The 9,420-nt window shown below is 48.1% G+C and overlaps 1 long non-coding RNA gene across 4 annotated transcripts in view; it reads left to right on the forward strand.

Moving 5' to 3' along the window:
• Positions 1–8,498, forward strand: part of LOC137454266 (uncharacterized) — a 153,029-nt gene extending 144,531 nt beyond the window's left edge. For all 4 annotated transcript variants that reach the window (XR_010990571.1, XR_010990568.1, XR_010990570.1 and 1 more), the window contains exon 4: positions 8,193–8,498. This is a non-coding gene — a long non-coding RNA (uncharacterized lncRNA). The remainder of the gene's footprint in view (positions 1–8,192) is intronic.
• The last annotated feature ends 922 nt before the right edge of the window (positions 8,499–9,420 follow it).

A 9,420-nucleotide genomic window follows, 5' to 3' on the forward strand; every position in this document is an offset into this window, starting at 1 on the left:
CTCATCTATTCCAACCTCCCCATCATGGGCAGGGACACCTCTCAAATAAACTCAGTTGTTCAAGGCCTCCTCCCACCTGGCTTTGAACATCCCCAGGCAGGAGGCATCCATAGCTTCCTGGGCAGCCTGTTCCAGAGTCTCACCACCTTCCTACTGAAGAACTTCTTCCTAAGATGAACTCTAGTTTTAGGTTGTCTTTTATAGAGCAGTGGAAGACAAGCATGGCATCTTCTGCTTCACCCATGAAAACAAGATCACTTGAAAAAGCTCAATCCGTTTGGTATCCTGAACGCCACATGTGAGATCATAGTCCTGTTCTGCTGTGACTTGTATGGATACATTCAAGAACCATCAGGCAAGGCAGAGGAAGAAGAGAAGGGGAAGCAGGTAAAGAGGAGGTGTAACCTGCTCGGCGGCAAAACTAGGAAATACAGGCCAGATCCAATTAGTATTAGCACAGAGCATGACTCACAAGAGAGGAGTAAAGTCCAAAACATATTACTGAATAGGCTTCAGAGAAGGGCTGGAGATTATCTTGCTGAAAGGCGATATTGTGCCCAGCTAGGAACTGTAACGCCACTTTGCTTCCCTGGGAAAGCAGCTGATTTCATCGCTGTGAGGTTCTGCTGGGTTTGTGCTTAGCTGCATACCTGAGAAATTCGGGAAGGTCTGTGTCAGAAACTCCTGACATCCTGGGCTCTTGAAAGGGATGGAAGAAAAACAAGAGGAAGAAGAGGAGAATTCTGTTTGACTGTGTGCTGCACAAATGTCCTCAAATGCTGCAGGGAGGGTAACATTTCCCTCTGGGAGCAAACCAGCAACACCTGGAATGGAAGAGATGAAAATTTTAAAATAGCTTGTCATTTATTTATGCCATGAGACATTTCACCAAATTAAAAGCAGGTGAAATCCAAACAGCAAGGGAGAATGCTCTGGGAAGATTTTGACATGTGAAAATAGGAGCTCTGCACAGAAATACAGGAAAGCTTATTTTGTAATGGAGTCTGAACACTGCGACTTTGAGATGCAGAGAAACTGCCTCAGAACTGCAGTTCAGGTGTCCATTGGTCCCTCCAGCTTCAGTCAGGCTTCAGTGTAGACCTCCTTTTTTGGCAGGATATTGGTGGTGAAGCATGTATGAGGAAACCTGGCACCTGAGTGCCTCAGAATCAAAGACAAAGTCCTAATTTTCTGTTGCAAAAGCAGATTTGCTGACAGGTTTGAGACTGCTCCTTCCCTTCTGGCATATATTTCACCTGAACCTGGGTTTCTTGTCTACCAGTTTTGTTGTCTAGCCAGGTAAAATGGAAAGAGTGGTCAGGCCTTGGAATGTGCTGCCCAGGGCAGTGGTTGAGTCACCCACCCTGTGTTTAAAGGTGGTTTGGATGTGGTGCTTGGGGATATGGTTTAGGGGTGAACCTTGCAGAGTGGGATTCTGCATTGGACTTGGTGATCCTGAGGGTCATTTCCAATCTGAATGTTTCTGTGATTCTGTGATCTGGTGGAGAACTTCAGTGAAAGCTACTCCTCCTCTGGTACCAAGCACCTGCTTGAGGATAAAGATTAATCTGGCAGAGGTGTAAGTTCCCTTCTCTTTAGAAGATGTGGGTATCATAGTATCATAGTATCAGTCAGGGTTGGAAGGGACCACAAGGATCATCCAGTTCCAACCCCTCTGCCATGGGCAGGAACACCCCACACTAGATCAGCCTGGCCAGAGCCTCGTCCAGCCTGGTCTTAAACACCTCCAGGGACAGGGCCCCAACCACCTCACTGGACAACCCATTCCAGGGCTTCACCACTCTCATGGGGAAGAGCTTCCTCCTCACCTCCAGCCTGAATCTCCCCACCTCCAGCTTCATTCCATTCCCCCTAGTCCTATCACTAACTGAGATCCTGAGAAGTCCTTCCCCAGCCTTCCTGTAGGCCCCCTTCAGATCCTGGAAGGCCACAATTAGGTCACCTGGGAGCCTTCTCTTCTCCAGACTGAACAGCCCCAACTCCTTCAGTCTGTCACAGTATCACAGTATCACAGTATAACTTAGGTTGGAAAGGACCTCGAGGATCCAACCTATCAACATAGACCCCATGACTAGACCATGGCACCAAGTGCCACATCCAATCCCCTCTTGAATGCCTCCAGGGTCGATGACTCAACCACCTCCCTGGGCAACCCGTTCCAATGACGAATGACTCGCTCGGTGAAGAACTTCCTCCTCACCTCGAGTCTGAACCTCCCCTGGTGCAGCCTGAGACTGTGTCCCCTTGTTCTGGTGCTGGTTGCCTCACAGGAGTCCTCACAGTCTTCAAGTCCTCACAGGAGAGGTGCTCCAGCCCTCTGCTCATCCTGCTGGCCCTTCTCTGGACACCTTCCAGCACCTCCACATCCCTCTTGTAATAGGGCCTCCAGAACTGGACACAGTACTCCAGGTGGGGTCTCACCAGGGCTGAGCAGAGGGGGAGAATCACCTCCCTTGCCCTGCTGGCCACACTTCTCCTGCTGCAGCCCAGGATCTGATTGGCTTTCTGGGCTGCAAGTGCACACTGAGAGCTCCTGTTGAGCTTTTTGTCCACCAGCACCCCCAAGTCTCTCTCCTCAGGGCTGCTTTCCAGCCAGTCCCTGCCCAGCCTGTATTTGTGCCTGGGATTGCCTCCACCCAGCTGCAGGACCCTGCACTTGCTCTTATGGAACTTCATGAGGTTGGCTTGTGCCCACCTCTCCAGCCTGTCAAGGTCCCTCTGGATGGCCTCCCTTCCCTCCAGCTGTCTGCTGCACCACACAGCTTGGTGTCATCAGCAAACCTGTTGAGGGTGCACTCAATGTCACTGTCCATGTCCCCCACAAAGATGTTGAACAAGACAGGTCCCAGGACTGATCCCTGAGGGACTCTGCTTGTCCCTGGCCTCCACTGGGACATGGACCCATGGACAGCCACTCTTTGGGTGTGGACATCAAGCCAGTTCTGTATCCATCTAGTGGTCACCCATCACACCCATGTGTCACCAGCTTGGAGACCAGGATGTGGTGCGGGACAGTGTCGAAGGCTTTGCTCAGGTCCAGGTAAATGACATCAGTTGCTGGCCGCTCATCTATTAATTTTGTCACCTGCTTATAGAAGGCCACCAGGTTGGTCAGGCAGGATTTGCCCTTGGCAAAGCCATGCTGACTGTTCCCAATTACCTCTTCACTATTCTTCTGAGCCAGCAGTGACTCCAGGAGGATCTGCTCCATGATCTTTCCAGGCACAGAGGTGAGACTGACTGGCCTGGAGTTCCCTGGTTCCTCCTTCTTACCCTTTTTGAAGATGGGGGCAATGTTTCCCCTTTTCCAGTCTGTGGGGACTTCACCAGATTGCCATGACTTTTTAAATATGATAGAGAGGGGTTTAGCAACCTCATCTGCCAGTTCTCTCAGCACCCGTGGGTGTATCCCGTCGGGTCCCATGGACTTGAACACTTTCAGGTTCTTCAGGTGATCACCAACCTGATCTGCACTTACCATGGGCAGTTCTTCCTCCCCGTCCCTGGCTTTGACTTCCATGACATCAGGAGTGTGGCTAGAGGCCCTTGCAGTGAAGACTGAGGTAAAGAAGTTATTAAGTACCTCAGCCTTTTCCTCATCACTTGTGACCATGTCACCAGTTTCCTTTCTGAGGGGGCCCACACCTTCCCTAGTCTTCTTCTTCCCATTCATATACCTGTAGAAGTTCTTAGTGTTCCCTTTAACCTCCCTGGCTAGATTCAATTCAAACTCTGCTTTGGCTTTCCTAACCAGGACTCCTGCTGCTCGGGCAGCTTCCTTATCTCCCCCCTGTTCTACCTGTCCTTCTCTCCACTTCCTGTAGAGTTTCCTTTTAAGTCATAGTGTGTCCAGTAGCTCCTTGCCCATCCAGGCAGGCCTCCTAGCATTCTTACCTGCTTTTCTCTTTGTTGGTATACAGAGGTCCTGGACACAGAGGAGGTGGTCCTTGAATACTGACCAGCTGTCCTGGGTCCCTCTTCCCTCCAGGGCTTTGTCCCAGGACACTTTGGCTAGCAGATCCCTGAAGCCATCAAAGTCTGCACGCCTGAAGTCTGGGGTCATAAGCTTGGAATCCTTCCTCCTGATTGCCCTGAGGAGTTAAATTCAACTGCTTCATGGTCACTGCAGCCAAGGCCATCTCTGAGCCTCACATTGCTTACCAGCCCTTCCCTGTTGGTGAGAACAAGGTCCAGCATAGCACCATTTCTTGTTGGTTCCTCTACCATTTGGAGGAGGAAGTTGTCTTCTATGTTTTCTAGGCTCTCTGCTGGACCACCCAGCTGTGACTCCAACCACCATGATGGACTTGCATAAGGAGAAGAAAATGAAGCCACATGTTTTTCATTTTCTGAGGTTGTTTGCTTCAGCTGTACAATGAAATGTCTTTTACAAGGACATGATATAGTTGCAGAAAAGAAAGAACCCCCTGAAGGGGGTGAAGGCCCACAGCAGAGATGGGGGAAATCTCCAGTTCCTGAAGGAACCTATTAGTTACTAACAGCCTCCTCTTTCTCAAGGGAAGGGATAAGCACTGCTGCTTGTGCAGCAGCAGAGGAGTTTCAGGGGTTTTATTTCAGTTTGTGCTTGACAAACATTGGAAGATGGCAAAACCAAGCTGGTTGTGTTGATGCAGTAATAACTAGGACAAGGGGAAATGGATTTAAACTGAAGGAAAACAGGTTTAGATTGGATCTTAGAAAGCAATTCTTCGCTACAAGGGTGACAAGACTCTGGGATGGATTGTCCAGAGAGGTTGTGGATGTCCCCTCCCTGGAGATGTTGAAGACCAGGCTGGATGGGGCCATGAGTAACCTGGGCTAGTTGAGAGGCATCCCTGCCCATGACAGGTAGGTTGGATCAGATGATCTCTAAGGTCTCTTCCAGCCCAGGCCATTCTGTGATTCCATGAACTGCCAGAGAAACTGAATTGCTGCCTTGGGCCAGGTTCAGGAACCTTTAAAGCCTTTGCAAGACTTGCTCTTACAGGTCACTGGGAAGGGAGTCGCTTTTGTTCTTTGCACCTGTTCTTTTGGAACACACTGGGGTTAGATTTTGTAATTGAGGAGAACTGAAACTACACAAAGCCTTCAACAGACAGGTGATCAATAAGCTGTAATGATCCAACCTGCTCATCAATATGCTTGTAAAAACTCTACCCCAAACAGCTCACACCCTGCTTTCATCTATTGGTGGAAATAATTTCTGTAGATGTGTGATTGTAGCTGAAGCCTCTAAGCAGCCTTTCCTCAAAAGACCTGAGTGGAGAAAGCTCTTGGAGGTACTTCAGGAGCAGTCCCTTTGGTTTTCCTGTCAATAGTTAATGTAAATAAATAGTTCATCCCCATCTCCTTAGCTGAATCCCTGCTGCCTTCTTAGGTCAGCCTTCTCCTCATTTTGGCACTGACCTGCCTGGTGCACAGCTCTGACCTCGCATTAGGTGTCTCTGCCACATGTGCACGGCACAGAATGTGGCAGCTTCCTGAGCCTCAGTTCCCTGCTTCAAACAACTCCCAGCTCAGGAGTTTGTAGCTTTGGGAGCTGGCCAGAAGTGATGCTGTCAAGCTGATATAAACCATCTGTTATTGTATTTACTATTTTTCTGCCTCTGTATAACTTTTTTGTTTTGGAGGCAAGTCCTTCAGCACAGTCTCCTTGAATACCAGGGCTTTGATGGAAGGGACAGTACAGTCCTAAGTCATCAATTTTACTGTGCTCAGAAAATGTGCCATTAAAACAGCAACCCCCTCACAACCACCGAGGAGATCAGAGGCCTCTTCCAGAGAAGGTGGCTGCGCAATCTTGGTTACCAGGGACCTCAAAGAAAGATTGTTCTTGTGATGACAACAAAGACACAAACACAGATTTAGAGCTTTATCTTTTCCTTATTGAAATTTCTGTCAAAGCTTCCTTAACTGGATGAACCTATTGCAAAAGTTTCTCCATTTGTTTGAAAGCTGTTTCCTCAACAGGGACATTTCAGTGGAGTGCTGACATTTCCACCAAAGAAAAGACAGGAGGAAGTTTTACTGTAGGGTTGATTGTGTTGGTGAGGCCACACCTGGAGTGCTGTGCTCAGCTCTGGGCCCTCCCTGCAGGAAGGACATTGAGGGGCTGGAGCCTGTCCAGAGCAGGGCAGCCAGGCTGGAGAAGGGCCTGGAGCCCCTGGGCTAGAGGAGGGGCTGAGGGAGCTGGGGGTGTTGAGGCTGGAGAAGAGGAGGCTGAGGGAGACCTCCTTGCTCTCTGCAGCTCCCTGCAGGGAGGTTGGAGTGAGGAGGGGACAGCCTCTGCTCCTTGGTGGCAAGGGCCAGGAGCAGAGGCAATGGTTGCAGGCTGTAGCAGGGCAGGTTCAGGCTGGGGGCTAGGAAATATTTCTTGCCAGAGAGGGCTCTCAGCCATGGGAATGTTCTGCCCAGGGCAGTGCTGCAGTCCCCATCCCTGGGGGTGTTCAAGCAGTGTGTGGAGCTAGTGCCTAGAGACATGGTTTGGTGCTGACCCTGCAGTGCTCAGTTCAAGGTTGGACTGGATGAGCTTGGAGGCAGCTGGGGTTGTTCAGGCTGGAGAAGAGAAGGCTCCAGGGAGACCTAATAGCAACCTTCCAGTACTTGAAGGGGGGGTGCAAGGAAGCTGCAGAGGGACTGGGACCTGGGCAACCTGATCTAGTTGGGTATGTCCCTGCTGACTGCAGAGGGGTTGGACTGGTTGAACTTTGGAGGTCACTTCCAACCCAGTCCATTCTGTGGCTCTGTGTCTTTTTCATCTACTTATCTGACAATACCAAACTGTTTGGAAGCTCTGCAGAAGGTATGCCAACACCAAATATTATTTAAACACATGAGTGGAGTCAGGTTGTTTTCTAAAACAGAAGTACAATTAATCATTATTAGCATAAAGAAGCTGTTAATATTGTACATTAATAATGTGAAGCTAATGAAACAACCACTGCAATGCTGATCTGCTGAGTGCAGTGTGATGAGTACATTCCTTCAACTATACTTCCTTCATACAGAGCATGTTTGGTGTGGTGGTTTAAGCCTTAACTGAGAGTTAAGAGCTCAGATGGGGGCAAGGCTGAGAATCTCTCCCCTGCTCCACCCTCCTCCCTCCCAACAGAGAGAGAAGAATAAAAAGGAAGGAGCAAATCCACCAAGCAATAATTTGGAGTCAGCCTGGAAGTAGAGAGGTGTCGTAGGGTTGGAAGGGAAAGGCCGGGCCTTCTCCTCCCCCTGGAAAGTGAAGGAAAAAAAACCTCACAGCTGAATTAGCAAAGCAGTGGGTGCTGTATATTTACAAAGCAGGGAAACGCAGGGAAATATATACAGAATTTACAGTATTTACAATATATACAGAAATATACAACAGAGTAGCACAGAAATGAGAGTTCCCCCCCTCTGCTGAGGGGGTTCCCCACCTCTGCTCCCCCTTCTCTCCCCCTTTCCCCAGAAAGGGTTAGAAAGAGAGAAAAGAGAAAAAAAATTAGAAGCAGTTATGTGTTAATTGGAAAGCAGTTAATACAGGCCTTGCAGTTTATCAGTTTCAAGGTCAAGCCTGGCCGAGAGCCCAGAATGCTGTGAGCTGCAAAGGGGGAAAAGCAAGACTGACCAGAAAAGTGCAGGAATGCCCAGGATTCTCTGCTGTACTCCCAGTTCAGAAGGTGCTTCCTCCCACTCTACCAATGAAATTAGTTTAGATCTGTCTTTTGTTTACAAACATCCAACCACAATATTCCCTTTCTTAAGGGGACAGCCTCAAACGGTCACAAGAGGTAAAGAGTTTTCTTTAAACAATATATATATATACATATATATATATATATATATATATATATATATATAAAACAGGTAAGGTTCCCAAGGACAAGGAACTAAGATGGGTGGAAGGGGGACAAAGAAGACGAATACAAAACCAGTCTCTCTCTGAAGAGGCACAGAGGCATCAGGGAGAAGGATCAGGCCCAGCCACGTGGCAGAGGAGGAGGAAGGCAGCCACAGTAGCTCTCATCCAGGAGAGGCAGGAGCCAAAAGGAGAGCTAATAGCTGCAATGTCCTGCTTTTTATACCCCAGCTGGGCAGGGAGGGGAGAGTGGGGCAGACTCAGTTTCCCTGGGGGAAAACACCCTGCAGGGAGGGCAGAGCACCCACAAGCTCTCCCCCCTGTTTTTTTCTTTTTTCAGAATGGGCATTGACCCACCACGTATGGGGATAAACCCAGCATGCTTAGAGACTGCCAAGTGGTTTCCTGGATGAAATTTTCAGCACTGCCCTTTACCTTCTTCCCAAACACAAGAGAGTGGCATTAATTGCAAGGATCAAAGACTCACCTTTGTTGGAAGTACTGATGGATGACCGCCCATAAGGAATGGTGCAACTGTGTCCCATGGCTTTACTGCACAATAAAGCAATCGCTCTCATAATAAAGAAATAAATAAAAACACAGCTAGGATTCTTTACAAGACAGATCCTGAATAAAATTACTCTTTATTTACCTTTATCTCTGTCTTTCTTTACCAAGCTTTATCCTTCTCCCTGATTAGCCTCCGTGTGCAACGGCCTCAGTCCCCTGAACAATCACTCTATCAGCAATCAGGTTTCCTGCACACCAGAACCTTCAAAATGATTTCCGTGGACATTTGTCTTCCTAAAACGTTACTCAAACACCAATAACCTCAGTCCTAAAAATTGAGTGCTGAGGCATAAGCAATGCCCAAGTGAGCTTATTTAAACACAACACCTAGCAGAACATTTGCTGTTCATTTAACACTGTTTGCAAGGGTCTTGGTTCCATGGCACTGCCATAACTCATCATTATCACATGGGCAATTGAATGATATTAAATGGTGTTGGAGCTTTACTTTAGCCCTTAATCAAATCCACAGATTCAAGAAGAGCTACAGATGAGGCTGAAAAAACAGAAGAAAGAAGGAACCTGCAGTGGACTTGATGATCTCTGAGGTGTTTTCCAACCTTCTTGACTCTATGATTCTATGAAATAGCAGACACTGAACTTGGTGTTTGGCCAGAGATAAGGGACTGGGTTTTGTTCACTAATTAGTGTCCTTAAGTCTCCTATTTAAAACTGCTCCCCTCCTTTTCTTTGCCCACTCCCACTTGTGATTTATTTTGAGATAAATACAGACACACTGCACTTTCTAAATACTCAGAGAAATAGTAAAAATGAAATAAAACCAGAGGGGCTTTGTTGTACCAGCTTACCCCTTAGTTGTTGAAAAAACAGTATTTATCAGATAGAATCTCAGAATCATAGAATGGACTGGGCTGAAAGGGAGCCCAAAGGTCAGCTAGTCCAATTGCCCTGCAGTAAGCAAGGACATCCTCAACTAGATCAGGCTGCTCAGAATTACATCCAGCCTGCACTTTAATGTCTCCAGGCAGGAGGCCTAC

The sequence above is a fragment of the Melanerpes formicivorus genome, unplaced genomic scaffold (genome assembly GCF_026170545.1).
Source record: "Melanerpes formicivorus ecotype bairdi unplaced genomic scaffold, bMelFor1.0.p_v2 SCAF_78, whole genome shotgun sequence".
Taxonomy (NCBI): domain Eukaryota; kingdom Metazoa; phylum Chordata; class Aves; order Piciformes; family Picidae; genus Melanerpes; species Melanerpes formicivorus.